The sequence below is a fragment of the Larus michahellis genome, chromosome 1 (assembly GCF_964199755.1).
Source record: "Larus michahellis chromosome 1, bLarMic1.1, whole genome shotgun sequence".
Lineage (NCBI taxonomy): Eukaryota > Metazoa > Chordata > Aves > Charadriiformes > Laridae > Larus > Larus michahellis.
In genome coordinates this window covers 127360366-127383208 of record NC_133896.1, presented here as the reverse complement: position 1 = coordinate 127383208, position 22843 = coordinate 127360366, and the positions used below count along the sequence as shown (strand labels likewise).

Genomic DNA, 22843 nt, shown 5'->3' with positions numbered 1-22843 from the left:
CCCACAAGTCCCAAGACCCACTTTTTGAGGGGCCTCTGGGATAATCTCTCCAGTGAGTTGCCCTCCCTTCTGGGTCTAGCAGCGTGGTGCGCCTCTTCCCCCTTCAGTGGGTGGCATGGATTCAGTCCCGCTCCCCCTCCTTGCTCCCGAATTTGCCCAGCTGCCCAGGGCACATGCCCCCGCCTTCAGCAAAGGCTGTCCTGGCCAGCTGCAACCATTATGCATCAGCCCCTTCCCTTCTCGTTACTGCTTTTAAATACAGATGTATGTACGTACCCATAAAGGGGGGGAGGGTTTTGAAAACAAATTGCTTCTAATTTACGCTGAAAAAACTTTATTTAAAGAAGTTTTCTGTCCCCCCCATCCCCCAGAAGGCCACGTAGAGCCGGTTGGGAAGTCAAGCGCGGGACCCCACTGCCAGCCGCTCCCGTCGGGCCAGAACACCTCCTGGCCTGATTTCAAACTGACATTTAGAACTACTCGGCCATAAAGAGAAACATGACGAAGCCTTTAAAAAAAAAAAGGAGTAAAATTTAAAAAAGCTAAATGGCTCCTGCTCTTCGGCTGAAAAAAATTAAAACAGGCAGCACAGTACAGCGGAGGAGTGGGAAAGGGGACGTAACGGGAGCGTGATGTGATCCAGGGAGGCAGCTGCCTTCAAGGGCTTCAGCTGGGCACCCCCCAAAGGTGCCTGCTGGAAGGTGGCTCGTCTGCGATGCAAACTGGCACCACGGAAACGGGAGAGGGGCAAAAAGCTGTAAACACCTGCACTGAGCCGGAAGATTTCTGCAGTTTCTTATTCATTATTATAAGACACGTCGCTGTTTTTCTAAAGATAGAAGAACACACTGTAGAAATTACTACAAAGCACTCTCAATTACTTGGGTATAAATAAGGGCAATTTATGATCCACTTCTTATCGCAAATGCTATTTACTGCAGCATACCCTGCGCTAATTTTCATAGTTACACAATTTTTAGCTTTTTATACTGTTACATCGAGTCAATAGGACTTTGGAAGTGTAAACGAGGAAAGATCTCAATCACAATGACAAATTAAACGACCACAGGCAATTATTGTGAAATCAGAAAAAGCATATTTATACCACACATAAAATTGAGCTAGTCTATCTTTTATGATGATAGTCAAAGAAAATAAGTGCAAATAGATCCTTTAGAAGACAGGGGTAGTAATTACTGATTACGCTGTAGTTAGGCTGTTTATGTCTGACGTATTAAGTACAATTCTACAAGGTCTTAAGCCATGTTTTATAGCAGCTTCTGATTGATGTTGCTACTGTAAAACATTGTGGTTTCCAAGTTACCAAACATCACATTTGTTTCTATGTTAACTTCCATTTATTTTTATTTGGAAAAGAATAATTTTTTTCAGCACTATGGGCATTATATCAATTTCTTTTGTAGTGATCCTAGAGTAACCTCTCCGCTAATGGCATCTGAATTAAGAACAACAGAGCAAAAGATTTTTCACTCACAACCTCCCAGCAGACAAACAGATCAATAATCCAGAATTATTTGGCTCTTCCATAATTCCCCATTTAAAATAACTACTTTAGAGTTGATGTAAGAATAAGATGACTAATCCTGGCTGTTGTAGAAAGCAGCTGTTTGCTAAACCCATCTTCAATTTACTGCAAATGAAAATGTCATCTGTAAAGGTCTGTGATTTTTTAGGACAATTCATCACAGTGATTAGGCACCTCCTCAAGCAAGACGTTATCGACTCCTGGTTTGGAAGAGTTAATTCACTGTGCTGCAAACTGATGTGAAATGGAGGAATTGCAGGGGAAGGAAGTTTTAGCTTTGATATGAAAAATGAGCAGAATGAAACTGAGAGAGACATCAAAAGGGAGCTTTTTATAGAAAATACACTATAAAACTGAAATTCTGCTTCCGTCTCTCTCTGTTCACTCCCAGCACTCCGGTCAGGAGAAATCATAGACTCATAGACTGGTTTGGTTTGGAAGGGATCTTAAAGATGATCTAGTTCCAACCCCCTGCCATGGGCAGGGACACCTCCCACTAGACCAGGCTGCTCAAAGCCCCATCCAGCCTGGCCTTGAACACTTCCAGGGATGGGGCATCCATAACTTCCCTGGGCAACCTGTACTTACTGATGACTGTTTCTGTGTGCTTCCTGGTCCCTGCTTATGACAGGGTAACCTCCAACTCACCTACCCACCTCCGCAGCATCAAAACTACGTAAAATGTTCCTATTGACCCATTACTTGCTTTCCTTCCAGTGAATCCTCAACATACGTCTTTGTACAAAGGTACAGCTATACCCCATAGACCCTGAATTTAAATAAACAGAATGCTGTTTTGACTGGGACAATGCTTAATTCAAAGTGCTGCCACTTCTTCCTGTAGGTCAAGGGGTAAGCTCGGCAGAAAATTTTTTCCGTCAGATTTGGATTTCCAGAGACTGAAGATCTCGTCGTCAGTCTCTCCATACGTACAGCCTTTAAACTGAACTGAAATAGATGGCAGAACTGAAAAATAAGACTGACACAGTAAATCATAATGATTTATGAGCATTTAGGAATATGGGAAAATTTACTCTTTCCCATTTATTTAAAAATAAATACATTACTTATTTATAAACTTCACTCTCTTGCAGCATAGAATTTGGGATTGTCTTGCCAAATGGAAGCCATTGGATTTTACCAATTATAGTGTCAAATTCTGGTATCCCTTGCGTGCATGTATATGCAGTTTCAGTTTCCTGGATGCGGTACAGATTTTAGATACTAAAAACCTATTTTATTAGTCATCCTAATACATTCAACCAATACAGAATTAATCACTGATTTTTCCACATCTTTTCCTATCTAGTTTTAAATGTTCAAAGCAATGGTTTATGCTGCCACGTAGACATCAGTAACTAAATGTTTGCTAATAATTAGCCCAAATCTTATATATTTTTAAATTTTATCTATTTTCTTTCATTTTTTTTAATGAGTTGCACTCTAGTTCCCTTCTTGATGTTGTAGGGCTTCCTCAGCTTGTATATTTCAATTGTATATCACTCCTGAATGTTTAAACCTGTTTTAGAAGAACACACAAGCATCTGGCAAATCTGGGGAATGGGATAACCAGGAAGCAAAAGAAACATGGTCAATATTCCCTTTTTTACTGACAATTTTAATCTCTGAAACTGTAAACACATAACGTCAAACCTTGGGATCCAAACCTTAGGGAGTTTACTAACTCCACTCCGCTCCTCAAGAGACTGTTAATTAGGATAATCTGTAACAGTTTCATTTGTTTGGGTTTGTTTCTTTTTTTACATCTTGCTGTTTAAATCATAACTTTTAATCTCCCTGTCACTTTTCTGTTCTTTTGTAAACCCCTGAGTTATTTTTCTGCTATCGAGATGAAACTGAAATCAGTATTTCAAATGTGATCGCAAAAGTCTTGTGAAAAGAAGGCAATACGCGTTGGTCTCCTATGTCACACCTCTGCTACTTAAAATTGCATTGGTCTTTTGCTGTATGGACTTGCCCAAAGCCGCTCCTCGGTTTCTTTCAGCATTTTTGTCATCCAGGTTTGTCCCTCCCCTGGAACAGCATTGCTCTTGATCACATTGCCTTACCAGCACTAGGTCACGCTTGGCCAAGCATTCTGTCGTTTGTTGTTTTCAGTCCTGCATTTGCATTATGCCATTCCTCTGGTGTTTGCATGTTAGAATTCACGCTAATTGATAATAATCAACTTCCTTCCTTTTTATCTGAATGACTTACTAAGATACCAAACAGGACAGAACAGCGCTCCGTGTCCCCCAGTGTTCTTTCCAGCCGGAGACATGTATCCTCATCCTTGGTTTAGGAGAGTGCTCGCGTTCCAGGTAACCTTTGCTAATCCATGTAAAACTGAACGACACATTGTCAAATGTTCCACTGAAGTCCCAGTTATATTCTACTTGCCGCATTCGCTTCACTGACTAATCCCATGTTTCTCTATTTGGTAGTCGTACAACTGCGTAGGTTTACAGAGTTTTTCAAGTTTGTGTTCTTCTTTTGAAACAATTAGAAAACTAGCTATGCAAAGGACACATAACTGGGAATACAGAATTGTATACAAAACTATTTATCAATTAAACAAATAAGTCTGAACTACAAAAAGTCCACAGAAAGACACTAGGAAGATAGTCAGACTTAAAAAAGCAGCAAAAAACCATTTCAAATTAAAAAAAAAAAAAACCAGAGACAGAAAGATAATTCAGGATTCCGGACATCTACTGTAAAGAGAAAACACCAAATAATGTGTTAATACAATAGGAAAAAACCAGTAAAGAATTTATTAAAATTCTTGAAATAAATAAGTTTCAGGAACATCAGAATCTGGAGTCTAGCCTTCACCCTACAAAGTCTGTTTTTTATCACTTAGTTGACATAGTGGAAAGAACTTACACTGTTTTGATTAACTAAGATATAGGCATTTGGAAACATTATTAGTTTATGTTTGGATGAAAGTAACAGAGAGATTTTGAATCCTATGAAAGCAAATTAAGGATACAAGGTTCAGGTATTTCCATGATTACTTTGACTTATGGGAATATCGGGGGAATAAACCCAGTTTTTTTTCCTCCTCTGATCACCACACTAGAAAGCTACTTACCTTTTGCACTGTTCATTAATGGTATTTTTCTTATTTGGCATTTCTTGATTTCACAAAAATGGATGTGGTGCAAAAAATTACAAGACACATAAACATAAATGCAAGACTATTTTACTGGATGCAGTAGCAAAAGAACAACAAGAAATAATTGTATAGAGGATCCTATAAATGTTTAATATATTTGCAGGCTTGACAACAAACAAAAAACGGATAAAATGTTAAAAGAATCTGCATTATTGACTAAGTAATAATCAAAATGCTTGGGGCTTTTAAATCACTTTTATGCACTGTACTTCATGATGTACTAATATGTTAGGCCTGTTGATGATCCTCAACCTTGCTTGAAAGCTTCAATGCAAGTGCTGCAACGCTTATTTAAATAGTCAGTCAGATAACGACTACTTTTAGTTAATTCTAGTTTTCTTCCTATATCCTGCTCAACCTTTTGTGCTTTAAACATGATTTTCTTTAGCCTTTTCCAGCTGCATTTATATTGGAAAAATGTAATAATGTGCCTTTACATCTTCTCGACAGGACTGTTTGGTTTGGTTTTCACCAAATAAAATACTTCAGCACTACTAAATTTTATATTCTCAGTTCTTATTGTATTGAATGTAAACATCTCACGGATGTTGGTTCACAGCTTGGAATCTGTACTTATGTGGACAATAGCTGACACTGTTTGCCATAGTAATTATCACAAGATAATTAGACTCATAGATTGGTTTGGGTTGGAAGGGACCTTAGAGATCATCTAGTTACAAGCCCCCTGCCATGGGCAGGGACACCTCCCACCAGACCAGGCTGCTCAAAGCTCCATCCAGCCTGGCCTTGAACACTTCCAGGGATGGGGCATCCACAGCCTCCCTGAGCGACCTGTTCCAGTGTCTCACCACCCTCACAGTAAAGAATTTCTTCCTGATATCTAATCTAAATCTACCTTCTTCCAGTTTGAAGCCATTACCCCTCGTCCTATCACTACATGCCCTTGTAAGAAGTCCCTCTCCAGCATTCTTGTAGGGCCCTTCAGATACTGGAAGGCTGTATAAGGTCTCCCCGGTGCCTCCTCTTCTCCAGGATGAATCGCTTTTTTCCTTCCTGTGATACTCTTCAGGTGGATCAGAAAGGTGACCTTGTTTTCTGCACAGCCACACGATCACTCGGCCTGCATGAAAGATGCAACCAGAAATACGGCCATCGGTGGACACAAGAATGTGACTTCCCTGTTTGGCAACAGCACGGTTTTAGATCAGCTTCAAGAGGCAGCAGTATTCGTCCCATGTCCACTGACAGCCGATTCCTGATCCCACTGAATCTAGTGGAAAATGTTTCACTGATTTCAGTACAACCAGAATTTGCTTCTGATCGAAACAGAATTAGTATGGGGTGAGGGGGTGGAAAGACCAAATAAGTTGAAGATAAACACACAAAACACCACGTCAGAACTGACGTATCACTCTCATGCAAATATAGGTAGGTCACTAATAAAATATTTAACCTCTCAGTACACCTATTTGGAAAAAAACAACAGTACCACCTGAATTTGGAAAGTTCCACCAGCTGAACTGTGATACAGCAAAGCAAGCATGATCGACCATTTTATTTTCATTGTAGGATAACAAGATACTTCCAAATAACTGCTGTTTGTACATTGCGTTACATGTCATCATATCACAAATACGCAGCCTCCAAATATTTTTGTTTACAAGCTGCCACATGGAGAAGCCAATTGGCATGTTCTTTAGATATGAATTTCTGACACGTGCTTTGTATACAGAAAAATCTCATTTAGGAAATGCGAGATAGAAACTTGTTGGTTTTTTTCAATAGATAACAAGATAACTGACTGCACATAAATCATGACTACATCCACAATACATTTCAAAAAGCTCTAACAGTTTATTTTTAAAAATTTGCCATGATTTTGCAAAAAAAAAAAATAATTTTAGTTAAATTGGTCTGAAATTCCATATGATTATAATTTATACAAAATATTTTAATATGCTGGATGCTTTATTGACGAAAAAGAGCTGATAATCTGAGTCTGATGCAGGAAGATCATGAGTGAAATACGACAGTGAGGAGACAGAGAGAAAGGCTAAAGGCTACAGCCCTCCAGTCTGGTAACTGAGATACCATATGCACATCTTGTCAACTCAGATGAAGTATTTTAAAACATACTAAATATGGGCTAATACAGCAGCTAAAGTTTGCGCAACTTGTCCCCAATTGACCTTGGTGGAGCTACGCTGATTTACATTGGAAACAGTAGAGATTTTTTTAAAAAAAAGACAAAACTACTGTTATTCCATATGGAATAACTGTAAACCCTTCAGACAGGATATTTTTTCAAGTTAAAAGTTTCCATAAAAAGTATCGCAACTTTTTTTATTTTCTCCTTTGTTTTGCTTTTCTTTTACCTTTTTCTTCGTTCAGCCTCAGCCTTCTCGTTCCCCCTCTTCTGTTTTGCCTCAGAAAAAGACGAAATACCGAAGAACAAATAAGGAGGATAAATGAAGATGAATATGGCAACAGTTTTTCATTTTTTAGTTTCACTGAAGACAAATGAAAATAATAAAACAAGGAAGTCCCGCAATAATTTGTTACATTGCCTCTCCGCTAAAAATGACAACAGAATAAAAGTTTGATGTAGATGTGGTAAGATGTAATAATCTAAGCTCATGTCTTACTCATTTTATTTTGTAATTTCTAACAAGTGCCTCAGAACACATGAAGCTCAGAGTAAACTTCATCAACTGAATGCCTATCTGAAAAGGGAAAACATCTCCTGCATCAGGAAAAGCACTGAAAAAGACTCTGGAAGAAGCAGCTTAACGGAGCACCGCTAGTGGCATTAACCATCAAGGGAAAGGTAAGTTCCAATGACACTTGGTTGACTAATTACGGGCAGAGTTAGGAAGAATTTGAAAGCTGAGATTGCCTATGCTACAAACACCTTTCTTTAATTGCTGAATCATCTTGAAGTGCCAGTCCTCCTATATGACCTGGTCTTGCTTACTCTTGCAAAATTTTATCTTTTATTGGCATCGTTGCCAACAATAGCAAGAACTAGGGTAACAACTTTACTATTTGTTAATTACATGATAAAATGCATTTTCTTTCCAAGAAGCCACAATTAATACTTAAAATTTTATGCGTAAATCAGTATGGGACACAAATTATGCCAGATTAAAAGCAGACGTGCCGTGTAGCCTCAGACTGACCATCTAACAGCAACACGCAAGCCGACAAAACCTGGCCTTTAGTCCTCTGAGCACTTTGGAAATGATTACTACTGTCATCACACATAATGCTCAGACATTTCTCTACAGAAACAAGACTACTTTTTAACAGACAAAGAAAAATGAAAAATGTCAGTGAAGGAAAATTGGAAGATGCGAAACCAACAGCTGTGAAAGCTCCACAGAGCAGTCATTGCATCATGCCAGGGAACACCCCTCCCCAAAGACAGCACCCTTTTTCCAGGCAGGCACAGCACAACAGTGATAAGAACTTCTCTAGCTTTCAAGAATGACTCCCAGGAAAGCATTTGGTGTATGACCCTTTGTGCCCCACGAGCCTCCTCTGTAAGGAGTACGATCCTGAGCACCCCTTCCCTTTTCTCTATGCATTACATCATTCAGCGTGAGGTTCCTAATGCTTCCTAAACATATGTGAACATACTGCTGTTTGCAGGTACCTACTCTTTGTTGATTTCTGGCAACTAGTTCATTTTCTTATTTTTGTTGTTATTTTTTTGTTTGTTTGTTTGTTTTTTGTCACAAGAGAATAACCCATGTTCTGAAGCCAACTACTTCCCCTGCAAAAACGCTAAGTAACTTTTCCAGCTATTTATCCAGTAGGGTATTTCACTGCAGTAAATGTATTATTTTTCCCAATAAATTACTCTGGAAGTTATAATTTCTCTCCCTGAACGATATAACTGTTACTGACAGATTATTTGACAGCCTAGATGTCAAAATATTTTTCTTCAGTGTGTACTTGCAAATGTTAGAACTGACTGTCAGGATTTTGAGCTTGGATGAAGTTCACTTGATTTCAGAAAACAAACTGATTTTTAAATATTATATTCAGTTGCTTTGTTATTGAAGACTAAATTGAAATAAAGCAGTGGCAAAAACACATGGACGTTATCTGTCTGCCCCTTTCTAGACCAAAATATTTTTCATTAAAAAGTAAGATTACCTACAGATAGGACTTAAGAACAGTAGACTGTAGACAGGCCAAGTGGCAATGAAGCATCTGTTCTAGGGAGATGATACAATTTCTCCTTCTGCTTAGAAAAAAGGCAGGACATGCTTTGCATCAATTTTACAGTGTGGCATGGGGGAAGCCCTGAAAAACACACTTGTAGAGCACACACATTTCCCCTCAAAAAGAGTGATAAATTTGAGTTAGAAATCCAAAGGCTGAGCGGAGAACAAGAACTGTGCAGTGATTTCCATTAGAAGGCCGTGGAAGAAGGCCAAGAAAGGACAAAAGAACAAGTGCCAACTGAGAGCATGAGAATAGGTTCAGCTGAAAAGTTATTTCTAAAATACTGATTTCTATGAGTAAAAAACAATGATACCTTCAGGCATCACTCTGGGATACAGGCTAGCGAATTACCTCTATTCCCCCCATTTCTCGGGTGTACAGGAAAGAAAGACTCCCCCGCTAACCAAGCTGGAGGACTGTTCTATACAGACTTTCTTTAACTGCAGAAAGAGTTGCTGTTGTTTTGTTTAGGGATTGTGCCCCAGACTATCAGGCCGCTATCACATGCAAAAGCATATGAAAGCAAAAGATGGTGTTGACAGAAAGACTTTGAGAAACTTCTCATACGGTGCCAGCCCTTCTTCTCCCTACATTAACCGTTACAGATAATTTCTATCTTTTCCTTGGGAATTTGAGACTACCCAAACTTGCTGCTATGGCAAAACTCACGGCTCAGCTTTGTGCTGCGGTGTCTTCCCGGAGACATTCAGAAGTTTGTCTGCACATGTGCAACGATTTGGCTGGATCAGAATTTGAACGTATGTTGTGTAGCATGATGAGGAAAATGAGGAAAGGCAATAATCAGAGCAGACTGCTATTGCAAGAACTATTCATGCAGGCTATTATTATTCCCCGACTGGATCTCAGAAGACGGGGTGGCTGGGAGTAGGCCAAATTAATTGTTCTGATAGGTCTCAATCTCCTCCTGAGGAGAAGGTAATAGATTTTCCTGAAAAGAAGTCATGAAGAAATATAACAGGAAGCCTTTAATGATTGATCTGCTTAAGAGATAAGACAAAACATTGCTGAGTATCTCTTCACAACTAAATATCTTTTGTAATTGTTGGACTCTGTCCTAATTAGCTTTGATATATCAGAGGACTGCTTTGTGAGCTGTTTGGTTAAAACATGTTGTTCTGTTCTACTTCCTTTCAGATGTTCTACGGATAACATTATTAGGCTTATCTTTGTGTTCATTCACTATACTATTTCTATGCTAGTAGAACATACACACACGCTCTTAATTTGATTCAATCTTTGAATAAACTATCCAACTTTAAAAATTAGATTTATCTCATTCTATTTTAGCACTCAGGCACCCACTGAATGCCTGGAAGTTGCATCTGGTTCATTAAAGCATGGGCGTATTTGAATCTGCATCTCTCTTTTTTAACACTTTTAAAGTGTCTAGTATTTTACTCTAAGTTCTCCAACTAATTCTATTAATTAACAAACAAATAAAGAAATAAAAAATGTCTTAATTAACTAACTAATTCTATTCTAATCTTTTCAGATTTCATATCTTCACTAGGAAGTCCAAACTAATGAACCTATTTTCATCTTGAATCTCTCGGTTCTTTGCAATTAATACCAAGATCCAAAATGCTCCATCTCATCCTTTCACAGCAAGAAATTATTTATAGCAACCAACAGTTTAGATTAAGCAAAACTTTGCTGGAATTGCTGGAATTACACCACATATTGAGGATAAAAGTGAGAAGCAGTCCTGCTTCTTGGAGTAATTAAAACAAAATCTATGATACAAATCATAGCTCACACGGCAAGCCAAATGATGAATGCAAATGAATTTTGCCAGGGCCTGAATGGTCCAGCCTACTGACATTACCCAACTTAATGAGCTGGGAGTGCTTTAGAGTAGGTGTCTGTATCTTTGAGTAGAAGAGGATGTTAGAAAGTTGAAAATGGCCAGAAAAGCCATAGAACATTTTTCTAGAAACACTTGGAAATTGAACAGACATTCTTCTAGTTTCCTTCTGTATTTCAAAACGACTCAGTTCTTTCTGCAAAGGAATATGCCTCTGTCTACTGCTGGTGAAGAAATATGTCTGCAAAGATACAGCAAGTTCAATAAATTTAATTTACTAAAGAAACCTATCTGCAAGACCATATAACTGTTTACGTCAAAAGAAGTAACAATGTTTTGGAAAAATAATCAGAAATTTCCATAAAGCAGAACTTCGTTTCTCTCTCAAATAAAAAGTTAACCAATTTCCACACATTGCAACAAATAAGCCTGTACGCTTTCATTTCCTCAATATATGCTTGGTTTCATTAAATTTTACTGAGCTAAATCTTGTATATTTCTCATCAATATAAATTTGGCCAATCTGCAAAATCTGAAATACTCTCCCTGATGTAATTTTACTAGTTACACTGAAGTCATTAGCTGGTATTATTCTTCCATTTTAAATACCCATAGGCATGATTCTAATTTCGCATACAACAGTTAAGCTTCTAATACAAACAATTACATGATCATGGTGAAAAACTTTCTGAATGTTAATGTAGAGCAGAAATCCTAGCCTATGTATTAAGGCTGCAAAGCAAGCAGATAGTAGTTAAAAGTTTAATTTTTAATCTTTAACCCTTATGGTATTTATTGTTCATTTAGTATTACTTTAAACACTTCCAGGAATTGACATTTTAGCTAGGATTCCTACGCTTCTGAATAAGCGTAATGGAAACATTTCAAAGGTAGTCTTAAGAAGGAATGATTAGTTCAATAAGATAATCTTTACACTTCTGAACTTAAGAATTAATATATAAGACACAAATTCTTTCCTAAAAGTTTCTGTAAGTAACCACCTAATTTGTAAAATTTGGAAAAAAAGTGTATAAACCAGATGAGAAAACACTGGCATTTTCTTTAGGATGAAAGAAGAATGTGGGTTATTTTCCTATATAACCTACCAATTGTATTATTTGGTAGATGCTGTTTCCTTCTTAGCCTTGCCAACTGTGATGAATCATGGTCCATCAGGAACGAGATGTGTACACAGGTAACGCAGCATTCAAAAGCGTTATCTTGAAAAAAAAAGTTATTCCTCCTTGTGTGTGGATCAGGGTTTTGACTCCCAGCAACAGCTTCTGCATCGGTACAGTACAGAAAGAGAGCTCGTGACAAAGACCAACAGCAATTTGTCCAACCCTCCCAACTTAAAATCTGACTAACTGACAGGCAAATTAACAATTACTTATAAGTAGTAAGGATTTAGTAGTAGGTCATTTCTATGGCTCACAAGCTTTTAGAGGTTTCAGGTTTTTATAATTTTTAACTTGGTTTTTACTCCTGTGATAGCAATCTCCGGTCAACCTCACAGGATGCAATCATCTTACTGTGTTGTGCATCAGCCTACCAGCTCCTGAGGCACTGTCATGAACAGGCTGGACCTCCTTACAAAAGAATCTAAGGATTCTTCACAGCGGCAGCCAGCAATAGTTAAGATTTATTAACAAGAAAAATTTTAATTTAATTGAGTCTGCTACTCAATAATACAATCACGGTATCATCTGTTCTGGCATTTCATGTTAAAATGATTTTATTCTTAAGTATTTTTCAGAGTGCTACACAATATTACACGCGAATACTTACCATAAAAGTTGTCTGGAGGCGGCCTTCACCTCCCCCTGAAGTTTGGGGTTTTTTTGCTGTTGTGGTTGGTGGGTTGTTGTTTTTTTAGGGGGTGGGGTGGTGGGTTGGTTTGTTTTAACTGAGACTACTTCAATGACTTTGCCTGAGTTTCCAGCATGGCATTGTAAACAGTGAAACCGGTATTGCTGAGGAATGGCCGTGGCAAACTGCAGCACGGGGTTGGTAACAGTGACTGGGAAGGGACCTTCAGAGGCAGGAGTTGCTGTTACAGAATAAATGTCACATGCCCACATTCTGAGACACCTTCATGGTGGTTACACAGCTGTGTAATTTTTGACAAAAGTGCTGTCGTAAGTCATTGGTTTGACTAAGGTTGGAAAAAAATACCCAAACAAAACCCAAACCATCTGATCATTTCTGCTTTTTGCCAGACTCCTTGTAATTTTAACAGAACATTCATATTTTACACAAGTAGTGGAAAACCATGACAGCAACAGAAAGAAGAGCTGGCGTGACTAGTCAAGAATTCAGCCACAGAAAAGGCCTCTATTCAACCAGCGTCCAAATCCACCTCTCGCGCTTGGCTCTGTCCTCGTGACCCTCCAGGTGCTGCCGTGATCTCCACCTCCTGCACCCTACCAAACCACCCCCACGCACAGCAATATCCAAAACCAACCCCCTTCCACTGGGAGACAGAAATTGGAATCATCCTGCTTGTATCTTCCCTGCATTTTTTGCAGACCACTGACAGTTAGCATTTACATTGCAAAACTAATAACCCTAAATAGAAATACACTTGAAAAAATTCAGTTGATTCGTAAAAGAGGCTTAACAGTAGATAGGTAAGATTTGTTCTTCGCTAATGATGCATATTGCATTATGTTTTCAGAGAGAACAGAAGCATAAACAGTGCAGGATGTCTGCTTCAGCATAGGCTGATGTAACAGAAACTGGGAACAACACTGAATTTGCAAGAAAACCTGTTTCTTGCCCGATTTCCTGAATAAAGGAGTTATGATAAGCTTGCAAAGTTTGCAAGCTTATCTGAACTGATCCATTAAAAATGGGACTGGATCCTCCCAAGTGCTGAGCAGAGTGTCTCTTCAGATGGCATTCTGTAACTTGCAGGTTCAGGTCCTTAGCAATGTGGCATTATTCATTAGAAATGCACTTATATTGAAGGGATATGTAATAAAAGCATAACCAATCACTTATTTAAAAAAAGAGCCAGTGACATGTTTGGCAACAATAGTATTTATAATAAAACATTTGTCCTCCTTTTTGTACATAGAATTATAACCTAAGCAGGACCAATGTAAATTTCTTAAGATTATGCCCCAGTCATTTTTATACAGACTATCCTTGAGAAGAAGGAATGTATCCACATACTTTCATAAGTCTTTGATGTCTTTAAAATAGTGCCAATTGCACTGATAATTTCACGGTATATAGACAGCTATTGAGACTCCAGTAAAGCAGTAAACTTGGATGCTTACATGTAAACATGTGAATTCAATAGGGGATGTGGATTTTTTTTCCTAATTTCTTAATTGAGAGGGAGGAATATTAGAGGGACTTTCTTCTCACTGATACTAAGAAGCCACTGGTGAAACATTGACTTTGTTGTATAAAAGTACGTAGTAAAATTTTGTGTATCCGCTGCTGGTAGAAAAAGTACTGATTTAAACATACCAAGGCTTTGGAAAATATTGCCCATTCTTTGTGAGGCTGCCCTTTGCTGCCCCCTTTCCCAAGAGGCTCCCATTCTCCCATTGAGACCAATGGCAATTCCCTTTCACTTGGCTTTCAGTTTGGGACTATACATCCATGGAGAGAAACACTATGCTTTAACTTTCCTCACAAAAGTAAACTACCATAGGACTCAAGTACAGCCCAAATAACAAAACAAGACAAAAAAAAAAACCCAAACACTAGAGGAGAACTGCTTACACACTGATTTTAGTAGTACTGAGTATATTTACACAAATACACAACTGCAAATATTCACAGACCAAATCGTACCTTGGGAAATTTTAAGATGGGAAATTCTCCAAACCATTCCTAAACTAGCAATTTCCTATTTCACAGGTTCTCAAGTGAAATGCAGCTGATGGGTGGGGGAAGCAAAGGAAGACGTATACCTAAAAGCAAGGTTAGCTTTTGGTTTTATGAACGTCAAGCTTACGGTAGAAACTACTTGTCTTCCTCATGCCCTCCTGACGTTCTCAGCTCTGTTAGAGGCCTGATCCAACTCTTACTGACATTCAGAAGACACAGTGGAACACAAACCGCTAGAGAGCTTCTGAATAGAATCCACCTCTTGATAGAAAGAATTTTATGGGGAAAAAAAATAAATTCAAATTTCAGTTTGGTGTTTTAGTATAGGACTTGTTTTATCTTCCGGTCACACATGATGAAAAAGTTTACATGCTTTCAGTACAACCTTGTCCCTTATTCATTGAGTCCTTGATGACACCTTATTTTGATAAAACTCTAAAATGTAAGAGAAGAAATAGAGAGTTACATGCCCTATAGCAACAATCTTCAAACTTAAGCATCATGTTTTATTTTATTTAAAGTACCTCCTGACTTATCAATTGCTCTAAAGGAATCCTGAACTGTGTTTAGACAAGGACAGAGAATTGTCATTGTCTGCATACAATAGAGCTTCTTGAGCCACTGCCTTAACTCTGGACAAGACATATACAATGTCACAGAGCCCCTTCTGCTATTTGCACCTTTAAAACTTCTGTCTGTACAGGATTACAAGATTTAATATATACCATTACTTGTGCAAATTACTGGATTTTAAAAGTTGCTGCATAAGCAGATGTAGCAGGATTATCATTTTAGACATCCGCAAGAATGTTTACAAAAAGCAACATACACAACAGTTGACACTTTTAAAATAAATAGTTCTCAGATACCTTCTTGAAAAGATTTTTCTATAAAGCCCTAAATTAAATCCAGTAAGAGCATGTGACATCCTCTGCATTAGGAGAAAAACAAAAATATCAGATAATAATGTATCTTGGATAATATTGCATTCTGTTCTAGGATTTACAAAAGTAAACAAGATATCCATTCGTCTAGTTTGTGAGCATCATGAACAGCTCCTTTCAAACGTTTGTACAAAAAAACCCCAAACCCTTAACTTTGCTTCAGAGCTGTTTTAGAAATTTTACTTGTTTTTACTTACAAGCCAGAAAACCAGCAAGCTATCAAGGTATTAGCCTGGCATCTTATACTAAGTCAACACATACATAAATACCTAGTCATAGAAACACAAAGCTGTTGGTTTGTTTTTTTTTTCCCCCACTCTCCTTGACAGCATTCGCCAAATTCTATAATGCTACAGAAGAGCTACAATTGTCAATCTGAAGATGAAGACAAGTTAACATAAACATGGTATTTTTATTTTCAGCTTCTCAACAGTTGTATTAAAGTCCTGGATAATCACAACCGCAAGAAATGTCACTTTCTTTGCATTGTTTTTGAAGAGTAGAGATACTTGTTCATGATCACCTTCTGTCAAACAGGTGACTTCTTTGGAAGGGGTTATGTCATAGCTGCCACATCCAGTTCCTAGTGGGAGGGTGGACACTTACCTACTTACCTTCTGAAACTACTAACAGAAATGAATGCATGGCAAATTTGGAATACACACCACTGGACACAGACAAAACTCCTGGGGGTCAGGGGGAGGAACTGGTGCAATTAAAAAAAAAAAATCTACTAACAGAAGCACTATAAAGGAAACACTTCCTGGACAAGTTTAATTTCTCATATTATTTATTTGTCAAACTCTGCAGAAATTGACAGTTAGTATATGAGAGATCTATAGAGTGCAAAAAATATGATATAATGGTAGCTCTTCTAACAGTCACTTCTTCTGGTAGAACTTAAGCAAACAGGTAAAAGTGTGTTCTTACTAGCATGCAAAGAACTAATCTCTCTTACACAGAAGGTCTACAGAATATCCAAAAAAGCCGATACCTGAATTTCATGAAACAGCTCAAAATACAGTTATTTATACAAATTCACTGTTTCCCATGTTTAGATTGAATTGTTGACATGTTGTTTATTATTTTTAAGTAAGTAACAATTCCTTTGACTTTTCTATTGCTCAAGGGACAATTTTATGATTTCTGCTGACACACTGCACAGTGACAGATTTACTGCTTAACTGATAGCTGTGTGTACTTCTTATGACTATGAATTACCACTTAAATTTCAGATTAATTCAAGCATTAAGCCTTTTGGATACAATCCAAGTTTTAAAATCAAGCTGACCAAAGGGAGGAGAGGGCAAGAAACAAAAATGACTATATGATTCAAGCAAGACAGAATGATACTAAGTAAGGTCTGTAACAAAAGCATTTAGTAATTACTAGTTTTCTAACACTTTCATTAAGATAAAATATCTTCATGATCACAACGCATTTCCTAGATTAGCTCACCTTTACTCCTCTCATCACTCAAAGTTAGTAAGGTATTCTGAGATCGAAGAGCAATTTGTTCATCAACATAGTGATAAAGAGTATTGGAAAGACATTTTTTCACACATTTTCTAGTTTCAAGAATTACTTCCACACGTGTATTGTTTTTTCTTATAGCTAGCAAAAGCATTTGACTTTTTTGGTGTGTTTTGGAGAAAAGAAAACCCCAAACCCCATTAGATCAGTTTCCCCTACTTTCTTGACCACCATCCATTGTCAAAATGTAACACGGATGATCGCACAACACTTATCAGAACTTTAATGAGGGTAATACAGGGAACATGCAAATTGCAGATCATTTTATTATGAAGTCCTGGACAATATGGGAGCTACTGCTAAAATACAAAAACGAAGTACTGCAGAGTTTTTTGTTTCCAATTTCAAGAACAACGTAATTTAGTAATTTAAGCTTTTCTGCTTCTACCTTGGAACAAATGAAGAAAAGAGCAGTAAGAAAAAAGAAGCAGAAAAAAAAAGCCCCTGTCAATGAATATGGAAGGTTAAACAAATGGGCTACTTTCTCTCTCACTAACCTATTGTCAGATGGTATTATTTTATGTTGCTTTCCCTTATATGCCAAATAATCACAAATTTCAAGCAGCTTGACTAAAATCTGGCAAGGTGGCAACAAAGCAATGTTAGAATTTATATTTTCTAAGACACAAAAATGCCATCCTGTGGACTCTTCTGCTTAGCTTGCCTTTGTTTGCTGTTTTTTCAATATGTATACCTTGTCACACAAAACCAACATTGTTGTCTTGTCATGTTTCTCCTGGGCTACTGCAAAAGGATTTTCCTTATAGTTAGAGGTCCTCTGAGCTACTAGAAGTATAATGTTGACTCCATGCCTGGAAAACTTTTTTTTAAAACAGTAGCATCAGTAGAGATCACATGTGCATCCTGAACTGCTTCATACTCCTGCATGACAGTGTAAGGAGGTGACTTCTCTATCAGCTCATAGCTTGCAGCTGCAAAGAACTTCAAAAAGCAGGAATGAAAGACCAATCTGAGATGATATACTTAACTTCAAGCACCATAGTTTTTCCAGGGGTTCAAATACCGAATCTTGCTGTAGGTGACTAGCAAGTATGTTCTGGACTACAGAAGACCATGACATTTCAATTGTATCCAGCAGGGATTGCTATATTGCTCATTCAAATTTGCTACCTGGTTTGGAAGTCACACCAAATATGTTAATAACAATAATAAAAACATCACTATTCTTGTAAATAAGCGTGTATCTGAGAATGGATCTGATGAGGAAGTCAGATAGTAAGAGAATAGCGTTGTCCACGTGACCCAGAAAATCTTCATGGAGCAAGTCTGGCTTTTCAACGCAATTGGTAAGACCACAGAAGTGGTAGTTACTGAAAAAACTACCTTTAGAAAAAAATAATTATTTTTGTATGATACTATGCAGAACATTTGGAGAGTTCAAGAAAAATCTCTCCTCATTTTTTAAGTCCAAAAGCAAGTACAAAGAGGCATGTGGGCACTCCACATCATGAGTTGTCATAAGATCAGGTATAGCTAAAATGATCCAGTGTGGTATACTCCCACTAGGTAACCCTTTTGAGTTTAAGTCCACAGTTGTCTTCTTTAAGGAGATGTACACATTAAAACTTTTTAATATTTATGAGTCCATTTACTCCCCCATATTTTACATACAAGCAGCCCAAAACATTTTACAATTTGAAGACCAAGTTTTTTTTGAAAATATAATTCTCTTCAGAAAAATCTACTAAATTTGGAGGGCTCTAATCTCTAACAAACTGCTGCTTTGTCTTGTCCCAGATCATGACATCGGAAAAACGAGCAGGCCTCATGTGTTTGTCATTGCAAGCAAGGAGCTTCATGCTTTACAAGAAGCAACATTCCCAACACTAGACAGTATTTATCGCAGCAAACAAGCCTCCAGTCAGGACTTCATATTAACATATTTACAGTGAATTTGTGGTGAACATTCATACCAGACTACCATACCCTTGCTCATAAAAAACCCTGTAGGATCACCACCATCTCTAAAAAGCTCCTCCCTTAATTAACAATGGCAAGCTAAACACTTGATTGCTGGGGTTGATGGCAGCGAGATGTAATACTGGATGCGAGGGTGAAAAGAAAAAGTAAATCTGGAGCAAGGCACTCCTCCCCTACATGGAATTATTTTCCTGAGATTGAGCTCCTATATATGTGCTCAGGCTTGTCCTATTTGCCAATGAACCCAGATGTTTGAGATACCACAACTACCTTTGACATCAAGTGAGATGACAGCTTGAAATCCAGTGCTGAAGCCAAATCTTTCTTCCATATCAACTTTTTTGCAGTGATTTCAGGAGCTGCTTTTCAGATTAACAAGACCACAGGTGATGTGTATTTATTTATAATGAGAACTCTAGAATTAACTTTTGCTGTTTTTAACATTACTTTTCAAGAAGTGGCACATTAACTTGACATCTCAATTTCAAGCTGCAGAGAATGACCAGCATGTTAAACACCTACTTTGAACACAGAGCTCTCTCTCTGGCATAAACTACTCTGCAACTGTACACACGTTAACAGCATTCAGTCTCTTAACAGATTGGGTGAGTCTTGCAGCATGACCAGGCAACGCTTGACGCAGTGTATAGGAATACACAAAGCAATTCTGCATGGAAAGTCAATGGGAGTTAAAAATATACAGGAGAGGGGGATCCAAGTTCAGTCCAAGAGCTTTGTCGGTCCACAACTTTCACACAGAAGATGGCGAAGTGGTTCTGGAGATTTGCAGATGACTTCAGAATTTAAACTAAGCTAAAACCTATTGAGTTAACTAATACTTGATAGATACAGAACAACACTGCAGTTTCCTTCTTTATTCTTAAGAATTTAAGGACACACTCCTTCTGAAGCCACCTTACTGGGGGTATCTCAGAATGGAAGGCCAGCATCGCATCCGTCAGAAACCATCTCTCTCCTTTCATACAGGTAATAGTGCATCACTGTTAGTTCCCAAAATTGTTAAGTGACTGTTTGCAAGGGCAGGCAGTGTTAGTTTCAGTATGCATTTTCAAGCCTTTCTTGCTATTATTAAAGCTGAGCTTTGGATACATCTTGAAGAGTTGACACAATACACAGGCCTTCATGGTACCTCTTCAGTCACTCAAACAGTAGATCAAATACCCAAAAAGGGCAACTGGAAATTCAGTTCAAGCAATACAGGCAGGATGCAGGGGGGTAAGAGTGGTGTTGAGAATACTAGAGGAGTTAACTGCAGTGTTGTTACTTGAGGTGCAAAGGAGTTCAACTGAAAGTATAACGAGAAACTAAGACATCAGTATCCTTCTATGAAGTCTCCTGAATTGTTCTGTAATTTAGAAGTTACCTTCCTGGTAGTGAGAAATAGTTTTGTCTGCTATCCTTCCCATTGATTTATACTCGGGATACTGCAAAGCGGAAGCATAAGACCTCATAGTCAAAATTCTTTGAAATAATCTGTGCTGAAATACCTTATTTTTGGCACATCGCCAATCAATAAAGTTCTTGGACGCAAGTTAGGCACCTAAGGAAGCACTGCCAAGAAAAATATATGACTGAGAAGCCACGCAAAATACAGGTGAAGATAGATGTTTGATTAGACCTCTGTTTTCACTATTAATAGACAATGGCCCATTCCCAGAACTGAAAGTAACTCGGTTTTTATCTGGTCTCCAAGCTCAAAAATACTTTAAACACAAATGCTGGTCTCTTATATCAATACTCTACCCAGCTAGCTGCTGGCAATTTTATAAAGATATGCAACCTTAGTAAACTCAGGTGCTTTTTTGTTCTAACTGCATTTGCATCAAAAAGCTTGGCTACATGACAAGATTCTGCTTCTGAAAGGAGAAAGAACATACTAATTTGAGTCTTCTTTTGCATTATTCAAGACTTTGTCTTGACCAGATCTCCCATCAGTATGCTGGGGAGCAGTGCAGGCCTCACACACTTCTGCCAGTGTCTCTGCACTGTGCTATAGACACCAGGACAAGAAAACATTTGAGGATCCATTTGGAAAAGTAAATGACACATAAATGTTACCTGTAACACCTAAAGAGGCAGAAACGTGCTTCAATTTCATAAGTATGTTATTTGATGGTGGCAATTAAAAAAGTGGCAATAGAACCAGCAAGGAGCAGCATTATGAGTGAACATCCCTTGCATAGTTCGGCCTTTGACCTTATTAATCTATTTCTCAAAGGCAGTTAATAGCTTCACTGATGCTTCAGAGCACCTGGCAGTCATAAAACAGGCCTTTCTCTGACGGGAGGAAATTCAGCTAGCAGAGAAAAGTCTGCCCAGTCATAGGGCTTTGGCTAGACATTGGAGAAGCAATACAGTGATATTACAGAAGACTACTGCTGATTCATTTTCGGCAAAATGGGTATAAGCAGTGAGCATCCACCACAGCCCCACAGAAGGCTGATCTTCTCATAAGCATCACAGCAGAAACAAGATCTAATGATTTTCAAAAGCCTCACTTAGAGAGCTCTAGAGCTTCCTGGCTGTATGGGCAAATCAGGGGGACCGTGAAGAGAAAACTGGACCCTGGAGCTGCTGGCAAAGCTGGGAAGAGTGGAGGACTCAGGGATATCCAGGTAGCATTTAAGCCACACGGAAGACCGTGGACAGGCCTGGCCTTACAATGGAGGGGCAGCAAGCCGAGCACGCGAAGCCCCTTTCCCCCCAACGTCAAAAGAAACTCAAGACACTTACTCACGCGTGAGACGCTCCCGGCAGCCCGACTTCAGTCCGTGGTGCTTTCCTACGAACCAGCCCCCGGCCCCCCTCCAGCCCACCGTCCCACGCCCTAGTTGAGTCCGGCCGGGAGGCGAAAGCCGGCGGCCCCACTCAGCCCCGGCGGCGCGGCCTCCCTGTCCCGCCCTCACGCCTGCGGCCCGCCGCGGCCTCGCGAGAGCGCTCTCGCGCGGCGCCCGCCCCGCCCCCGCGCCACGTGACGGCCGCGGGGGCTCGCGCCCAGCGGGCGCCGCTCCACCTGTCACTGGCTCGCGGGGAGGGGCGGCTTTCCCTTTCCGCCCGCGCGCAGCGCGCCTCGCGCCACACCACGCGCTCGTCCGTTAGCGGGCCAACGGCCGCCCTCCCGCCTCCCCCGGCTGGCGTGTGCGGGAAAGTCCCTCCCCCGCTGCTGAGAGCGGGCGGGCGAAAGCCGTAAGCCGGACACCGGCGGCTCTGCTTCCCCGGGCGGGTGAGGCCAACCGCCGCGCCACGGGGGCGGCCCTCGCTTCGGCCGCTGCCGCCACCCTTCTGCCCGGGCGTTACCCGCCGCCTAGCCACCCCCTCGGGCGGTGGCGGCTTCTCCTCCTCCTCCTCGCCGCGGTCCAAAGGAACGGAGCCCGAGCCAGCACCGTCCCCCGCTCGGGGCAGCCATTATTATCCACTTGTGCCAAGAGCGCCACGCCCCACGCCCAAGGTAGGGCGGGCGGGTGAGCGCGGCCCCCCCCTCCGATTTGCCCGGCCCGCTTCCTCAGTGCCGTCCACTCCCCCACAGCCCGGAGCCCCCGTTACGCAACTCCACCCGTAAGCACAGCCCACTCCCCTCCTCCTCCCACCCCGCACACCCGCCACTGCCGAAGAGCCCCCCCGCCTCCGCGTCCTCCGGTTTTTAAAGGTGCGCTGCCAAACCTGCTGGCCCTGGGTAATCGATAAGCTCTTCTGACTGACGGCCCGCCTCACCTCTCATAAGCCGCGAATCCCTGAAAGCCCGCCTCCTCCCTCATACTCCGACCAATGGGGTGAGGCCGGGAGAGGGAGGCGGGCGCCGACGGCCAACCAAGCCG

The 22843-nt window shown here is 39.9% G+C and overlaps 1 long non-coding RNA gene across 1 annotated transcript; it reads right to left on the bottom strand.

Annotated features, from left to right (window-relative positions):
• Positions 1 to 247: 247 nt before the first annotated feature.
• LOC141749595 (uncharacterized) lies at positions 248 to 22595 on the bottom strand. The gene is made up of 3 exons (XR_012589409.1): positions 12532 to 22595; positions 11850 to 12026; positions 248 to 7110 (listed from the first exon to the last, which is right to left on the bottom strand). It is a non-coding gene; the product is annotated as an uncharacterized LOC141749595 (long non-coding RNA).
• Positions 22596 to 22843: the final 248 nt, after the last annotated feature.